Here is a 20084-nt window from a genome sequence, read left to right as displayed (position 1 = left end):
ATTTTTCTCACACTTAGAAAACATATTTTCTATAGAAAAGTCGTCTCCTTTAACGACACCAGATAAACATCATAATTCCAAAGAAAGTAAAGTTTATTTTTCATTGACAGTTGTGCGAGTACACCTTCGTATGTAAATTGTACAGAAAAGTGTAACCACCTATTTGTTGAACGAAACGTTAATTATATCCAAGATAATTTACCTGTTCTATGAAATCTGATAACTTTTACATTACTAAAATATAAATATGAAAGGCGGTCTGTGCTGTTTTCTTTCAAGTAGACACTACTTGTCCTATCAAGTTAAAATAAGGCAAGCTTATAGTTTGTACCTACGGATAACACACAGGCTACTTACTGTCACAATGTCTCTTAAGGGGGTCATGTAGCGAAAGAAAATATGAACCCTGTCAGAGGAAGATCTAAACCTTATATACATGGCGGTGAATACGCTGCCTAAACGCTTAGCCCAATTAGAAATGTAGTCCATCAAATATACTTGGAATTCGACTTCCTATAAAGTAAAAGTTTGTGTATTATCTGTCTAAAAGCTTTCCAGATAAAAGTACTTTTCTGTATTTTGATGCATGCTTTATCCGATGAAGAACAAAATAATATATTTCATATAAATAAAAGATGAAGCACAAAGGTTTGGAATTAAATTTCCTATGTAAATGCTCCCATGAGCTCCCTATCTACCGCTGAGCAGATGAGAGAAAATCGCACTTTTCTTTTTGTGTTGAAATAAATTTCGTGCTTACGGCCGAAAACATTCATACGACCAATGCATAGTCTGCGTTAATGAAATCATAAAGGTTTTTTTTTAACGGCAGGTTCATCTCACTCACATGCGAGTAAGGATGGGATGCGAGTCGGTTTTACGTATTAAAGGACGATTGCCAGCATGTAGCTCTATGCATTTGCCAGGCAAGCGCTCGTTGGATTAGGATCAAAATTGGTATTTGTGTCCATTAGTAGTGCAAGTCTAACCAGCGCTATTATTCGTCACTCTGCAACACAATGTTGTAATATTTCTTATGAATTATATGAAAGTTGAAATGTATTAGATTACTATACGACATGCCACGTTTCATAACCCATCGAGTACTTTAATTTGGTATTACGATATCAACTTTTGTTCGTTTTATCTACTTTGAAGGGGAATTGATTTAAAATAAATTTTAGTAGATTTTAATGTCAACCGTGTCATACGTACATAAACATGTATAGTTTGTATTTTTTTAAAGGCTGCATCTGTTTTCCGTAAGTTATTTGTAAGTGCTTAGCAGTGCTGTAAAGTAATCCATTACAACATCGTTTGACGTTACTACGCTAAAGTACACTACAATAGATCAATAAGTTGTGCTACCTCCTTTAAGTACATCGTTCTTAACTTATTATTACTTTACTCAGCGGAAACAAGAACAACTACAATATCTCAAACCTTAATGCTACCGTCGACAGGGAGGAAAATGGCGCATTTTAAAGGGATATTTCACATATAGAGGATAAAGAATGGTTTAACACTTATTGTATGAACTTGAAGAGCTGATACAGAACCTCAGTGTGGATTATGGTAGTAGAGTAAAACATTAAGATATCTGATAACTGGCTTGGTCTCTTGCTATTTCCTGATGGATGCATTAGTTTTGCACCTGTATGTTGGTAGAGGCCAAAGTAACAACAATGCCTAATATTTTTCGGTTAAGAGTTAACAATGTCATTTGTTGGAGCAGTATTGTAAAGTCACAAAGTCATATTCAACTCTTGTTGTTGAGGTTTGTGTTCAGGTATGTAATTATGTCGCACGTAATTGTAGAACGTACAAAAAGACGAACACGATCTTCAGACTTTTATAATAATTATCCTGATATGCCTAGCCAAATTGTAAAATGTTACTTCTCTTCTTGTCCGCACGGGGTGCTTCACAATAATTATGCAGGGAAGGTCGTAGATTTCAGCGATGTAGTGTATCGAATAGGCGGTATGTACCACTTCGGCAATTATTAAAAATTGGTTTCCGCGCCAGCAAATGCAGCATTCGGCTGCATTGAACTCGGGTACTGTATTTGACATACTGTACCTATTTCTATAAGAGAGGCAATATCAAAGCAGTCACAATTCGGTGACAAGGTTTTCAAAAGCGTTGCTATAAAACTACCAAAAAAAACAGTACCGAACACATCAATATACTTGGTTGTTTCAAAAATAATATCCAGTGCAACTCAAAATGTAATTTTACTCAACATGTGCTAATAGGTAGTCTTTCAGAAAATAATTTCAGAATTCACTATTATTATTACTATAATCTTCCATTCAATAACATTATGCCTAAGTACTATTCTTCATTCAAATTGTGTTAAATTTATCTTATTTGTCATAACTGTAGAATGTGTTTTAAAATGAAACCCAGGCATGGAGGATATTTGATGATTGTTCAATGCTTTATCAATCAATCAATCACTGCTGATCTGCATTTAGGGCAGTCACCCAGATGGCAGATTCCCTATCTGTTGTTTTCCTAGCCTTTTCTTAAATGATCGTAAAGATATTGGAAAATCATTGAACATTTCCTTTAGTAAGTTATTCCAATCCCTAACTCCCCTTCCGATAAACGAATATTTGCCCCAATATGTCCTCTTGAATTCCAACTATATCTTCATATTGTGATCTTTCCTACTTTTAAAGACACCACTCAAACTTAGTCTACTGATGTCCTCCCACGCCATCTCTCCACTGACAGCACGGAACATACCACTTAATCGAGCAGCTTGTCTCCTTTCTCCCAAGTCTTCCCAGCCCACGCTACTCTTTTGAAGGAAATCACCCAGAACAAATCGAACTGCTTTTCTTTGGATGTTTTCCAGTTCTTGAATCAAGTAATCCTGGTGAGGGTCCCATACACTGGAACCATACTCTAGTTGGGGTCTTACCAGAGACATATATGCCCTCTCCTTTACATCCTTACAACAAACCCCTAAATACCCTTATAACCATGTGAAGATATCTGTACCCTTTATCAACAATCATATTTATGTGATTAACCCAATGAAGGTCTTTTCTTATATTAACACCTAGGTATTTACAATGATCCCCAAAAGGAAATTTCACCCCATCAACACAGTAATTAAAACTGAGAGGACTTTTCCTATTTGTGAAACTCACAACCTGACTTTTAACCCCGTTTTTCATCATACCAATGTCCACCGTACATCTCACAATACCATCGAGGTCACCCTGCAGCCGCTCACAATCTTGTAACTTATTTATCACTCTGTACAAAATAACATCAGGGGCTGCCTGGCCGAGGCGGTAAAGGCGTGCTCGGTTCGCCCGGAAGGACGTGGGCTCGAATCCCCGTCAGGATGTCGTAAAAAATTAAGAAATGAGATTTCCACTTCCGGAGGTGCATATGGCCCTGAGGTTCACTCAGCCTACACAAAAAATGAGTACCAAGGTAATTCCTGGGGGCAAAGGCGGCCGGTCGTAGAGCTAACCACTCTACCCCATCAAGTGCCGAGGTTACGGATAGTGGAAGCCTTTACCTTCCACCCCTCCAAGGCCCTTCATGGCCTGTAGGGAGATGACTTTGCTTTTGCTCTTACAAAATAACATCATCTGCAAACAGCCTTATCTCTGATTCCACTTCTTTACTACACATATCATTGATATATATAAGAAAGCATAAAGATCCAATAATACTGCCTTGAAAAATTCCCTTCTTAATTATTACAGGGTCAGATAAAGCTTCAGTTACTCTAATTCTCTGATTTCTATTTTCAAGAAACGTAGCCACCCATTCAGTCACACTTTTTTCTAGTCCAATAGCACTCATTTTTGCCAGTAGTATTCCATGATCTACCCTATCAAACGCCTTAGATAGGTCAATTTGGCCTCCTGAATCCAGGATACCTGCTATATTGTACCGTACCCAGGGGTAAATACCCTCTAGGACGATGCCTCCATTTCTGTATGAACATCCGACTAACTCAGGGTTGGGCAGAGTGTGGATTGGTTGTCGATTGGGTCAGGATAAAAAGTCGAAGTTCTACACTAAAATAGCAATCAATAACAGGAAATGGAGGTATAACACGAATGAGAAACAATCATAGGGGGTAAGATGGATTTATTAATAAATATCCCCGATCAAATCACACGAAAATAATTGAATCAAGAAAAATAATAATTTATAAGAAAAATGAACTCAAAGTATTGAAATAAGTCGAAATTAGAAACGTTAATTGAATGATTATACAAATTTGACATTTAAAAGAAACAAGTTCAACAAAGAACATATATATAAATCAAGACTGAGTTTCTTCTTATAGTCCAGTGTTTATGTTGTATGGCAACAAGTGTACGCAAACACTGCCATGTGGTGTTTCCGTATGGAGTTTCACACTATCGCATCCCAACGATACGGTTTCAAAGTTTAGTTAATCCCGAGAGTCGCCGAAATTAAAATTAAATAAAAGTTACATTATAGGAAAAATTACGACGGAAAGAAAAGTAATTAAGACGCAATGGACGCTATGTAATTTATGCAAAATACTAGGGGCAAATCCTACACTATATTTACAACCATTCAAATAATCAAACTAAACATATATATACATCGGATATCGAGTAAAGTCTTAAATGCTGCACTGATTCTAATGTGAATCCCGGTTCACAGCAAGAGATCTAGTCAAAAGTAGATAAACCAACAATACTTCAGCACTCGGGCTGTTCCCTTTAAAAACAACGAGACAAGGTATACAATCACAAAAAAATAATGTAAAAACCATCATCCTGTAAGGGAAATACATATAAATAACCCTTGATATCATGAAGAAAGCAATGGGCAACATTGCCTCCTTCTGCTGCGTTTGAGCGCTCAGCAGCGCGGTCATTCGTCATGTACTTCCGGGTAGATTACGAGCTGTAAAGAAATATTGAACTCCACTATGCTAAAGATTGGATTTTGTCTCCCGAGGCCGCCACAAGGAAATACTGTCTCCTTCGCACATACAGATAAACACAGGCCAGGAATCAGCTTGCCATGAGATAACGCCTTTCATCAACTACACGGAAACTCACGTATATCCATTCCTTCTTAGCATGCTTGGGCCATTTAACAACATCAGACTCAATAGTCTGGAATTAACACTGTCCATTCTGATCACAATATACACTCAGAAGACACTAGGCAGGCACATACATCTGCACAATACTCTTTATCTTGTCAGGCATACAATCAGCCTGCACCAATATATTATAATTCAGCATGCAATTATTATCTCATTTTTCCTCATGAATCCCACTGGCCTTTCCACATAATGAGACGCAGTTCAAGTCCTTGGCAGACCATCAGGCAAACAGAATCCAACTTAACTTCAAAGATCTTATTCTTAACAACGACGTTCTGCAGCTCCTTCTGGCAGCTTCTGTAAAACCATGCACCATGCAAAATAGCTATACCTGTCTCTCTGAATAACCGAAATAAAATGAACTGATACGTGTTTGACTTAATATAAAAATGAACCTGTCGATCTAGCCCTTCTAGCATATATTTAAGGAAAACTCGGAATATCCTACGCTAAGTAATATACACAAATAAACAACAACTAATCCTATCAATCCCTCATTTTCCCAAACATCTACTCATAAAGCAAAATGAAAATATAATAAACATGCATTATTCTCGTATCCGAATCTATCATAGTAACAAAATTAAACAACACACGCCGTCAGGCTTACTTTAAATGAAAATAAAAATTCTATCTACACTGCCCTAGTACCTTAACATAACTTACATATCATGCCATAAATAATACATGCGCCTTACTGTATTTACACGACTCTCGGTATACCAGGATAGCAGCTTACATCCCCACTAATTTTGGGATCTACTCCATGTTAATCACAGCATTAACATGTGTGAATGCACTTCCTTCCTCTGCAGGTGTATCCATCATCTTGCTGGAAAATAATCCACTGGAACACAGAAGACTATAGTTGATAATCTCTTCGCTGCTTAATGCTGCGAGCCGAAATACCCTTTCTTTTTACCAGATCAGCTAAACACACTGATTCACATATATATTACACACTTCACTTAAAGGGTAAAAATACAGTTTAAAAAGCAGCCCACGGTTCGGTACGGAAGTTCCACGCGAAACGCGCCCGTCGCGAAATAGTGAAACAATAGCACGTTTCCACTACACTTGTTACTCAGCGGTCACTACACCGTCTTTATCAATTGAAAGTAAACTCTGTCAAAATTATACTATTTCATTTACTCAAGTACAGTAAAATATAGCAACTGCACAGTTTAAAGTATATATCTGACTATTACTGGAATAACACCACGTTAATCACGATCACCAGTCACAGAGTTACTGCATCCGCACTGTTCAAATCGTTACCACAGAGATACCGAGTTGGTGCATCCGCACTGTTCAAATTTTTACCACGGAATGACGCTCTCCAGAGCTAAGGGTTACTGAGGAGGCTTCGGTGACGCCAATAATACTGGGGTTCCCGGGTGTCTGAACCAACCACCAATCAGAGAGTTCGTCATATATGATGACACAATACTTATTATGATATATTTACAAAACACAGCTCAAACACTAGCAAATCTCTTCCACCAATTTTTATAATACATTTCCAAATATGTCTGACTTCTGAAACTGTGGAAAACCGATTACCTACAGAAACTGACATTATCCACAGAGCACTTTGGTCATCCTGGAATTAAGATTTTGCGCGGTGTAGCCTCCAGGTTTGCCAAATCCTTAAGTTCCCATTGGCTGAAATATCTTGCTTGGTCAGCATCTAATACACGTGTCGATCCTTACCAACGCTTGGGTACGCTATCCTTTCTCACGGTCATACGGAAATATGAAGCAATATCCAGCGACTTACTGTCTCGCTCAACATCCGGTATCAACTATCTTGGGGTACGATGCTTTAACATGTTAGACTGCAACTTTTATGAATAAATTTCACATATTTGGTCAAATAATATTCCAATTATTATTATGGGCCGGCAGGATACGGCTCATCCCTCTCTTACCCAGGGAAAAAAATGAATATGGAGTATTTATTTTTTTCTCAATGTATTATTTGACTATTTATTATAATCAGGATATATGCAATCTCTTTCCTTTAGTACTATTTGCCATCTCGCAAATTTGTATTCTCTTCCCATAGTCTATCATTATCTTGGCGGATGTTGTAGTAGATATCAAGTAACGCATGAAAACGTCGCTGCGCACCACCACATTCTTCACACTCTTCTTCTTCTGAATAATTGTCTCTTTCCATCTGCGCGAAGTTGACATTCTCCGTGTCTTCTTCCGGGTCATCTGCATCCACCATCACGGGTTCATCATTCGGGTTTTCCTCTTCTTCTCCATCATCTTCACTCTCATCTTCTGCCATCTCTCCTTCTTCTTCTCCTTCTGGGATGTCATCTATTCTAATTTGACCTCTGGAATAATAAAGCTTGAGGTTTGAGGCATTGAAAACTTTCTCCGTAGATCCGTCTAAGCTACAAACTTCGTAGGAATTATTTCCATATACCTGAGTTACTTTATATGGGCCTATATACAACTCAGCAAACTTCTGACAGAAGCGCGCTGACACATCTGAGCTCTGAGGACGCTTTACCAGCACAAGCTCATCAACCCGCAGTTGTCGATGAAACCGCTTGTTTCTGCTTCTGCGTAGCCTCTTGTCTGCCTGAGCCTTTCATTTTTCTGCAGTCTCTCGTATGCACAATTCTGCAGACGGCCTTGGGTCATTTGAACATTGAATTTTCTCGTGCCATGGACGCTGTGGGTATTCGTTGAGATGAATAATACTGGGAATCTGTCCGGTACTTTCATGCTTGGTAGAATTAATGCTTTCCATAACAATTCGAACCACATCTGGCCATTTCCAGTGCTCTCTTGGTATAAAGATCCGACAGTACTTTGCTATCTCTCTCATAACACGTTCGCTCGGGTTAGATTCCGGATGTCTCACTGAACTCAACACATGTCTTATCTCCATCCTATCGAGCTCCCTCTTGAAAGCAGGCGAGGTGAACTGTGGACCGTGATCACTTAATATGCTTTCTGGCTTACCCATTCTCGGAATGATTTTATTTTTATTCTGGTGTAGTGCGGATTTCGTGTTGGCCTTTTGTACTGGACACAAAGTTACATACTTAGAAAATACATCCATGCATACTAGAATGTATTTCACACCACGAAGTCCTGCAGGTAACGCTCCAAAATAGTCAATTGCGAACAGTTTCCTGGGCATTGTAGGCAATACAGCTCTTGGTTGCTGTTTTAATAGGAAAGTGTTAGGTTTGATACGCTGACATGTGTCACAGGTTCGCAAGACTTGTTGAATCATGCGCCTCATCCTTGGCCAAATAAAATTTTCCTGTAAAGTGGCTGTAACTTTCTCAATACCCGCGTGTCCAGTGGTATGATGTCCTAACCATATCAAGTCCATCTGGAACACTGGTGGAACAACAATACGAAATTTAGTGTGTTCTTCATCAATAAATTTATACAAAAGGTTATTGAAATAGTGATATTGGGATGCCTTCTTTTGTGCCTCGATGAAACCTGGGGTGCCGGGTTCGAGTTCCTTATGAAAGTAATCAATCAGTAATTTGGTTGGTCCGTAATTTTTCTGCTCTTGGCCTAAACTTGGTAACTTGTCTAAAATGTTTTGGTCCTCTTCGCCCAACATTGCCAAATTTACAGTAGCCTCAACTTCATCCGGGTTTCGACTGAGTGCGTCTGCCACGGTATTCAATTTGCCTGGGCAGTGTTCTAGTGTCAGATCGAACTGTTGTACAAATAATGACCATCTATACACCCTGTCGCTACCTACATTGGATTTTAGGATGAATGTTAATGCCTTATGGTCCGTTCTAATGATGATCGGAAATCCATAAATATACTTCTTCCACTGACCTAGGGCAACTACTATAGACAGCATTTCTAGTTCCGTTGTAGTCCACTTTAACTCCTGGTTACGTAACTTCCTGCTTGTGAATGCCAAATAAGTGATCCTGGGTTCGTTCTCTGGATTTTCCTGATACAGAACCGCTCCTATGCCCACATTTGAAGCGTCTGTTTGAATTATGAAAGGACGGTCATATGCAGGATAGCCTAGCTTCACTGCCTTCGCCAGCATTTCTTTGGTCTTTCTAAAAGCCTCATCTTGATCCTCTCCCCATTTCCATCTGTTATTCACCTTCAAAAGATCCTGTAATGGTGCTACAGTGTCTGTATATGATTTACAGTGGTCTGAAAAGAAATGACAAAGTCCTAAAAACTGCCTGATATGCTTAATTTGGGTAGGTTTCGGAAAATTTTGTATTGCTGATATCTTCGCCGGATTAGGCTTGATTCCTTTTCCATCGATGACATGGCCCAAAAATAAGGTACTCCTACTACAAAAATGAGATTTCTCCAGACTTACCTTGAAACTGCAGAGATTAAGATCTGCCAAGAGTCGGTCAATTTTGTCCAAATGTTCCTCGATTGTTTTCGAACAGAAAATTATGTCACCGATGTAGATGATAGTAAATGATTTTATGTCTGGACTTAAATTGTCTTCCAATGCACGGATAAGAGCGGAACTTGAGTTCTTCAAACCAAAGGGCAAACGTAAGAAGTGATAGGTCTGGTTGTTGAACATGAAACCAGTTAGCATACTAGATTCTGGATGTAATTCAATGTGATGAAATGATGAAGTTAAATCAACGGTGCCGAAGTATTCCATGCCTCCGAACCTCTTTAAAATGTCCTTTATTGCTGGAGCCTGCGTGTACTCGGGGACTAAGCGCTTGTTAACCTCACGTGCGTCCAAACATACCCTAACAGAACCATTTTCTTTTGGAACAGCCAAGATCGGACTCAAAAATGGTGTGGGCGATTTGGTAATGACTCCATTCTTCTCCATATGACCTACCAATTCCTTCACCTGAGGGAATATCTTCTCGGGAATGGGATATGGTCTCTGTTTAAATGGCTCCCAGTTATTCACGATAATTTTGTACTTGTGGTTAGGTATTTTTCCTGGTTTTGATCCGAATACATTCTTATGTTGTTCTAAAATTTCTTTCATTTTCCCACGGGCTTCTTCGTTCACTGGTGCTTCCGCTAACTTCTCTGGCAACAATTTTGAAAATTTTTCATCCTCCTCGGCTTCTAAATTTAACGCCATGGCCTCAAAATATTCTGCGAGCTCATTACAATTTTCTAAAAAATTTACTGGAAACTCAAAAGGTTCTTCTTTTCCCTCGGTTACAGTTGCTGTCCAAATTCTTTCATCTCCAACATTCTCTTCAACCTGGTCTAATCTCAGCTCTTCACTAGAATTTTGTGTTCGGAAAATAATGTTATTGTTTCCCATGTCTATCAAGGCATTGTATTCTCCAAGAAAATCTGCACCAAGAATTAAATTAAATGTGACATAGTTAAATTTCCAATTTGAATATCCAAAAGAGCCTGCTCCGTACACACAGCTGTCTTGTCCGGTACAATTCCTCTGACTTTCAATATTGATATAGGAATAGTGAGTACCTTCATTCGTGATTTTAATTCGTTAATTAATGCCTGAGATACCACACTAATCGACGCTCCAGTGTCCACCAAAGTTTTTAATCGTAAATGACCAGCTCTAGTATATATTACGGGTAAGCGCTTTACAGAATTATAATTTTGTGATACTTCCTCTTCCAATAAATCCTCGGGTCTTACTATCCAACTGTCTACGGAGACTACGGTCCAACCATTATTGTTCCCATGGGTCAAATCCAGGTTATCTTCTTCATCATCTATTGTGCTTTTTTTTGTTGTCCGTCCCTCGGCCCTCATAATTAGGAGCATGGGGATTCAACCTATTCAACCTATTCAACGCTTTCAGCCCCATGACATTCTTCATTACCATTAGCTTGTATGGCTCCTCTCCACCGGTCTTCCTCCTGCCCTTTTCCTCTCAACTCTTCAACGTACTGTCTTGACTCTTCTCTTCTTTGGTCATGGTTCTCCTGGTAATTGCCTCTTCCTCCTCTGGGGTTTCGCTCCTTCTCGTCCCAACGATAATATGGTCTTCTGGGTCCACCATAGTTTCGATACTTGTATCTATGGGTCCTCCCGTTATTTCCGCTTGGATAGCTGTATCCTCGCTGATTTAGGCTATTACCTTGATAATTATTTCTTCGAAACTGATCTCTTCTGTCTCTTCGCTGCCAATTACCATCCTGATGTACAGCACTCCTGTTGGTTTGCTCATGTGTCGCTGTTTGAGTCCCTAAGCTTTGATAATCATTTCTCTTCCTTACTTTCGGTGGATTACTTCCTTCTTCCACCCCTACCGTATGGATAGCCTCATCATGCCTCAACCTTGGCTGGTTTTGACTAGATGTTAAGTCTAACTGTCTTAAAGTCAATTCCGCCTCTGCTGCAGTTTTGGCATTAGCTGCAATTAATGTCCTCTGCACTTCAAGAGGTAGTTGCCGAGAGACTGCTGCTATAATTTCGCTCTCGCTTGGGGGCATGTCTAAGTCACGAAATTTGAGCATCTGAGAAATGAAAAAAGGAGAATACTTTGTTGGCGTCGTGACCGGATATCTACGTGAATACAATTCCATTCTCAGTGATTGCTGCGTAGATACGTCTCAGAACTTTTTAAGAAATGCCTCTTTAAACTCCTCATACGTGGTAAATGTATAACGGAAAGCATTCGCCCATTCAGCCACGGAATCGCCTAGAAATCTTTCTGCTGTCCTTAATTTACGCTCCGGTGGTACCTTGTAATCTGCTAAGAAGTCATCAATTTCACGCAAGAAAGCTTTAGGTGTTCTCTCATCATTTCCTGTAAACTTCCGGGGTTTTTCTTCATTGCTCCGCAGGATATTGTAAATAGGAACATTATGTGTTTCATTCGGAGTTGAACATTGGACCTCCTGACGCTGTAACTGTAGAAGATCGCTCAACGCAACGTTATCGCTAACTTGACTTGGTGCCTTCTCTATAATGCTTTGTTGAACTGTACATTTCAATTTACTAAGTTCTTTGTCCGTTCGTAAATCCAACAATTCTAACTTATCCGTCATGTAGGCGATTTCCTTCTCAACAACCTCTATCTTCACTTGATTTTTCTGTGAAACTTCTGTCCACGTCTCCAGACTCGAACCAAGTACCTGTAGATCTTCCTTGTTCCTTTCCCGATCAGCCATTATCATATCTTTGACTTCTTTGCCTGTCTCCGTGACGTCCTCCTTCATTTCCAATCGAATCTGAGTTTCTATTTCCTTCATTCTTTCCTCAGTCTCCTTTTGCTTCATCTTAAGTTTCAGATCAATTTTGTCTTCAGTTTTCTGCTGAGCTTCAGTAATTTGTTTACTGATGTCCACGGTGAACTCTTCCAACCTCGTCTCCGTGTCAATCCGTAACTTGTCAATCGCGCCTCGCTGGAGTGTAATCTCTGCTGTAGCTTCTTCTAATGTATGCAATAAGTCTCCCAGCCGCTTATCTGAGATAGTCATGTGTTCTGTCACCCGATCGGCGATTTCCTCAACAGAATCTCTAATCTTTTCAATTTGCGTCTGTGTTTTAAATTCTAGTGTCTCTAGCTGTTTCTCTAATTTTCCCATGCCTTCTAAACAGCATGTACGAACGAAGTCAATTTTCCCCTGTAACTCATTGGTCGCCACCTTGAGTTACTCCTCAGTTTTCTCCGCCACCTGTGTTAATTGTTCTTCAGTCCTATCTGCAGCTTGTTTAAATTGTTCGTCCGTCCTATCTGCAGCTTGTTTAAATTGCTCCTCCAACTTACTCGAAAGTTCATTCATACGATCCTGCTCCCTTCTGTCCATCTCCGCCATACCCTCCTGCTCCCTTCTGTCCATCTCCGCCAACAACTCCTCTATCGTCATCGCCATACCAAATACGTATTCGAGAAAACGCAGTGATGCTCGCCACTACCTAGTATCCTATACCGTATCTTGTGTACTCCATACGAAAACCATTTATTTTACTGAAAAGCTTCTATGATTTACGTTAATCATATACCAAGAAAACATGGCCTCAAAATTCGCCATATAGAAGCTTCCTATGATTTGGGATATTTATCTTCTACCGCGCATAACAAACAAACGCTTTATCATAACTTTAAAAAGAAATTACTAATACTGTGGCCCCAAATTCTTTTAATCCAAACATTATCAATTTTCCTGTCTTTTGGGCTCTAAACTAAGTACTAGACAACAGTACTGGACCATATTTACTATAAATACCTCCGACTCCAGACTAATATTCCAGCATAGGTTTACCAGTCTTGAATCATCACCATTCATTGTAAATATCACCACCATTCTCTTAAGACTGAGGCGATCTTAAGTTCCTAGCCTTACTCTAAATCCAATAAAATTATCATTACTGGCAATTGAAATTTGATCTGCACACAAATTCCAGGCTATGTAAAGATCAACACATGTCTGAAGGACACGTCATCGACCACTCTACCTCATTAGAGAAATCTTTTTATAGTTCTCTGACTCAAATAGAGTTCCTTTATTACTACGACACGCCTTACTTATCGGCCATATGTTTCTCATTCTTCCTAACATGATTTAAATCAAACTTTTTGCCGATGTCCCTAATGTAATGCATTTAGATTTTACTCTATTTTCTAAACACACGATTTCCGATGAAATCTTGCCCATTCATGTCTGCCTACTATCATTCGTAGCACTGAACATGGGACTCTAGACTCAAGTTGTCTGAACGTTAGGTTGCCAGATTCCTAAGTTGCGCCTATGGTTCGAAATTACCAATCTACTTTTCTTAAATTTAATCATCATCTGGATACCAATTATTGGTCTCTTCCAGCTTTCGAACCATGATCCTAATCCTATCTAGCCTTCGGAATAGCTTGTCAAACCACATTCACTCTCGTAAATTTCAATTTGACCTGCCCAAGTTTGTAAGAACAACCTAGACATCTTTGGGTAACACAAAAAATACTCCCAGCGGGATACGAACATACGCCAAAGTGTCTATTTGCCCTTAGTTGCGGCGCCACATATATATGTACCGTACCCAGGGGTAAATACCCTCTAGGACGATGCCTCCATTTTCTGTCATTGATTGCTATTTTAGTGTAGAACTTCGACTTTTTATCCTGACCCAATCGACAACCAACCCACACTCTGCCCAACCCTGAGTTAGTCGGATGTTCATTCAGGAATGGAGGCATCGTCCTAGAGGGTATTTACCCCTGGGTACGGTACAATATCTTGCTGAAATCCTACAAGCTGAGCTTCAGTGGAATAACTTTTCCTAAACACAAACTGCCTTCTGTCAAACCAGTTATTAATTTCGGAAATATGTCTAATATATTCAGAAAGAATGCTTTCCGAAATCTTGCATTCAATGCATGTTAAACTGACTGGCCTGAAATTTTGAGCTTTATGTCTATCACCCTTTTCTTTATACACACGGGCTACTATAGCAACTCTCCATTCATTTGGTATAGCTCATTTAACCAAACAATAATCAAATAAGTATTTCAGATATGGTACTATATCCCAACCCATTGCCTTTAGTATATCGCCAGAAATCTTATCAATTCCACCTACTTTTCTAGTTTTCAACTTTTGTATCTTACTGTAAATATCATTGTTATCATACGTACATTTTAATACTCCTTTAGCCTTAGTCTTCTCCTCTATCTGGACATTATCCTTGTAACCAACAATCTTTACATACTGCTGACTGAATACTTCTGCCTTTTGAAGATCCTCGCATACACACTCCCCTGGAATGTCCTTCTCTGAACCTGTTTCTGCCTTAAAGTACCTATGCATACCCTTCCATTTTTCACTAAAATTTGTATGACCACCTATTATGCTTGCCATCATGTTATCCTTTTTTAGTTTGCTAGTTGCTTTACGTCGCACCGACACAGATAGGTCTTATGGCGACGATGGGACAGGGAAGGGCTAGGAGTGGGAAGGAAGCGGCCGTGGCCTTAATTAAGGTACAGCCCCAGCATTTGCCTGGTGTGAAAATAGCAAACCACGGAAAAACATTTTCAGGGCTGCCGACAGTGGGGTTCGAACCTACTATCTCCCGAATACTGGATACTGGTCGCGACTGCAGCTATAGAGCTCGTTCATGTTATCCTTAGCTGACTTCTTTGCTAGATTCAATTTCCTAGTAAGTTCCTTCAATTTCTCCTTACTTCCATAAACATTTCTAACTCTATTTCGTTCCAACCTACACCTCCATATGAGTCTCTTTACTTCTCTGTTATAATATAATATAACATAATATAATATAATATAATATAATATAATATAATATAATATAATATAATATAATATAATATAATATATTGCTTTAAACCCATCCCAGAGTCTGTTTACATTTTTATTTACCATTTTCCAGCGATCATAGTTACTTTTTAAAAACTCCCTCATGCCTGTTTAATCAGCCATATGGTACTGACAAATAGTTTAATGCCTTCTTTTCTTTCACATTTATTTTTAACTACGACAAAAACAGCTTCGTGATCACTAATATCATCTATTACTTCAGTTTCTCTATAGAGCTCATCTGGTTTTATCAGCACCACATCCAAAACATTCTTCCCTCTAGTTGGTTCCATCACTTTCTGGATCAGGTGCTCTTCCTATATTAACTTATTTGCTATCTATTGTTCATGCTTCCTGTCGTTCGCATTACCTTTCCAATTGACATCTGGTAAATTGAGATCACCCGCTACAATCAAGTTCCTTTCCTTATCGCTTCCCACACAGATGCTTATCTTATCAAATAATTCTGAATCAGCATCAGCGCTACCCTTTCCCGGTCTGTACACTCCACAGACATCAAGTTGCCTATTATCTTTAGAGATGAGCCTACACCCAGAATTTCATGTTTTTCATCCTTAACTTTGTCGTAGCTTACAAATTCTTCTTTCACCAGAATGAATACTCCCCCTCCTACCATTCCTATCCTATCTCAAGGATACACACTCCAGTTCCGTGAGAATATTTCTGCATCCATTATATCATTTCTCAGCCATGATTCAACTCCAAATTACAATGACCTTTTTATTTGATTGAATGTCACTTTATAGGGTTGTTATTATTTATTTCAGCTTTAGTAATTTGGTAAGTATATATCTATTAAATTACTTAATTCGATTCCTTTGTTACAATGCTTCTACAATTGAGCACTAACATTTTTATGTCATCCCCACTTGATTTTCAGTTCCCTGTTCACTTAACACCGCTCCCTAGGCCACCACGTTACCCTGAATGTACCTGCCTATAACCCTTCTAAATAAGTTTCCTAACTTATATGTACCACTGCAGTTTAAGTGAAGGCCATCTGAGCGCAAATCCCTGTCTCCTACCCACCCATTAGGATTTAGAAATCCTACCCCCAGTTTCCCACATACCCACTCCATAGTCTCATTTAAATCCCCAATCACCTTCCAGTCACTATCCCTCCTACACAATATTCCACTGATAAAAATCTCCGCTTCCTTTAACTTCATCCGTGCTGCATTTACCAGATCCCACACATCCCCAAATATGAAGGTACTTATACATGCTTGGCTTACGTTGTTAGTACCATCGTGAAACACTACCACCTTCTCCTTTCCCCCGTCCTTCTCTTCTACTTTCCTCAACATCTGCCGCAACCTGATTCCTTGATAACACTCTACCCTGGTTTCCTTTCCTCCACACACTTTCCCCACATGTCTAACTATGGAATTCCCCATGACCAGAACCTCAACCCTACCCACCTCATTTGAACCCCTCACCTCCTGGTCAGCCCTGTCTTCCACCTTTAATTAATAATAAGGTAAGTTATATTCCAGATTAGTTGCAAAAGAAAACCATCATTTGCTACTCATTTTGTGTTTTGATTTTTATACTCTTAACCCTTTACTGAATGTTATATATTTTTGTTTTACAGAACCTGTAAAAAGGGAATTCAAGAAGTTAAAACGTGAGATTAGTACTTCATCGGAATATTACATGTAACAATAATACCGCTTTCAATAGAATTGCAAAGAGGCTAGCCTTTGCACTGTCATTTACATGTGACTGTGGTTTGCAATTAGGCTGCTGTGCATCAGGCTTATTATGAAAAGGCCAAGAATGTCCAGTCTAATTGATTAATCGGCACTTCTTCTACAAGAAGGCAGCTGATTGTAAAATGGCTACATTTTTACAAAAAGGGTGAAGTTAAAATTATCCTGTCACACATACACGCAATAATTTATTCTTCAGAACAAACTGGGCAAAAAGGTGGCAGATAAATGTATTTTTGTACTAACGTTTCTTTCATTAATCTTAAGAAATTCGGCTGCATAACTGTAAGTTTCAACGTCACTGTAAGATTTCACCCTCACGTATATTTATACAGATGTCCACAAAGAAGGGGACTTAAGGCACGCTTTAATCTCCTCTTCAGGAGTTTGCATTGGTATTACCAGCAAGGTCTGCCGTAAATAACACAAGCATACCATCTATCAGCGGGGGTTTGCTCCTCAGGTCTTGTAATAAACTATTTAATGCCTCAGAGGTACGCCTATGAGCCATTGTGCACTCATAGCACATGAACAGTTTGCAGCACGTCCACTGGTTTATTAATGTTGCAGATAGGTACTTCATCTTTTATCAGATTTAAGGGTAGATTTATAAATGAATGAACAACGGCAACAGCCATAAGTTATAGCCATTCAGACGGAATTGATCTAATATTATACTCGTATTTAAGACTAATATCCTGCCAGTACCACCAGGTACGACAAGAAAGTAAATGCCTTCCTCACGACTATTTTTCCCTTATAATATGTCAAAAATTTGCCTTTGTTCAGGAAGCAACTTTGGTGGTAGTTCTGATTTTCGAGTTCTTAACCAAATTTACCATTGGTTACATCTCTAGATATGGATCTAGATGGTTTCTTTAGATGCTCGGCTTGAGATGAAATTAAAAAGGCTAAATTCTTTACGGAGTGTTAATATTACTTGATCTTCTATAAATCACAGTAAATGAAGTTACTATAGATAAACATTTCAACTGGATTTTTGCATTAATTATAAATTATTAATCAATGTGTCGGTTTAAGAGCGGATGTGTACATTGGAATCTAACCACCACACACATCACCTATGTCAGCGCTCTTCACACTAATGAAATTTTACAGCCTTTTTGTAATCGGATCGGGACTCTAGCAGCGAGGATAGGAGTTGTGCTGGCTGCCGAAGCCTATCGCACACTTACGAGGCAATGATGAAATTATATTGAGGAGTGTTACTGGAATTAAATATGACAGGGAAAACCGGAGTACCCAGAGAAAAACCTGTGCCTACTCCGTTTTGTCCAGAAAAAATCTCACATGGAGTGACCGGGATTTGAACCACAGAACCCAGCGGTGAGAGGCTGGCACGCTGGCACGCTGCCACCTGAGCCACGGAGGCTTCTTTAGAGTAATAATACAATAATTAAAAACATTTATTTAACAAAACATTGTTTGTTAAACGTTTGGCATGTTATAAATTTAACGTTACTTCGTTATTCATAATATTGTTCTTAAATTAATAAATATTGTTTTCTTGAAGTACCATGGTTAATTCAGAAGTCATGGCTACGACTTTTTATCTCCAGAAAATATGACAACACAAAACATGTAATATATACATTTGAAAGTAAATTACATGAACTCCGTAATGTTGCCAGCATATCGGATGTGGGTGCATCATTCCCGCAGTGCTCCATAAGACTGAATTCAGCGGTGCGCAATTGAGATAATGCAAGTAGATCACCGTTTGTATATCTTAGACTGTGTGAATTGGATCTTATTCCCAAAATGAAGTACAAGTCCTTGTCATTGACTTTCATATGTACTTAATACATTTCCTGTGTTGAAGATTTTTCGAGAAAATAAAATATAATTGCCATAACATTTGAATCAACCCTCGTAAATGTGTCGAATGTGAGAAACAAGTCAAGTATGCGACATAAATTGTACTCAAATTTATGAACGGCATCTAAGTAGAAAGAATACTTAAAAAAGACACCATATTCTGATCATGCTGTATTGTAATTATGTATTTATAATGTGCCTACGTCTTCGATTTTTGCAGGCAGGTAACGACATCGTTCAGTTGAAGAAAGATGGTAACCAAGCTTTTTGTCAACTGTTAGGTATCATTTTCAAGATCTGATTTAAAACGAGAATTTCCATTACTGGACATCATTCATTTAATTGATGTTGATGACGACGTAATAATACGCGTAATAATAAGTGAATTTGCATTACAAATGAATGAGCTTGTTCCCTTCAATCAAAACGTTTGGCATGTTATAAATTTAACGTTACTTCGTTATTCGTAATATTGTTCTTAAATTAATAAATATTGTTTTCTTGAAGTACCATGGATAATTCAGAAGTCATGGCTACGACTTTTTATCTCCCGAAAATATGACAACACAAAACATGTAATATATACATTTGAAAGTAAATTACATGAACTCCGTAATGTTGCCAGCATATCGGATGTGTTAAAGAGTTAAAAAATAAAACTTGGCTACAAATATCGCGCCAACTTCAAACAATCAAATAACATATCGTTCGTGCTACAAAAACTCACTCATTGAGAATTTTCTAGATATATAAATGAATAAAAGACTAGCATCAAGGGTAGAAAAACCTTCAAATACTCCAAGTAGCACCTCCTACCAATCTCCTGTGGAGCCCAATAACAGACCTTAAAAACATAAAATAAAAGCGTGGTTCAGGACGAGCTCATTGTCTGTCTGTTAGGTCATCAGCCCAGAGGCTGGTTGGATCCTCAAATAGCACCACCAAAGGTTATGCGGTTATAAGGAAACCGCAAAAACCAATGGCAGCACCAAAATGAGGCGTACTAGGCAAGACGAAGAGTGAAGTAGTTTGCCATTGCTTTCCTCACTGGGTCAAAAAGTGCTATTGCAGCAGGACTGACCCTATGAGCAACACCTTTCATAACACTCAGATGCACTAGTCGTGCTCCGAATG

This window comes from Anabrus simplex, chromosome 1 (genome assembly GCF_040414725.1).
Source record: "Anabrus simplex isolate iqAnaSimp1 chromosome 1, ASM4041472v1, whole genome shotgun sequence".
NCBI classification, from domain to species: Eukaryota; Metazoa; Arthropoda; class Insecta; order Orthoptera; family Tettigoniidae; genus Anabrus; species Anabrus simplex.
Note: the sequence above shows the minus strand (reverse complement) of the source record.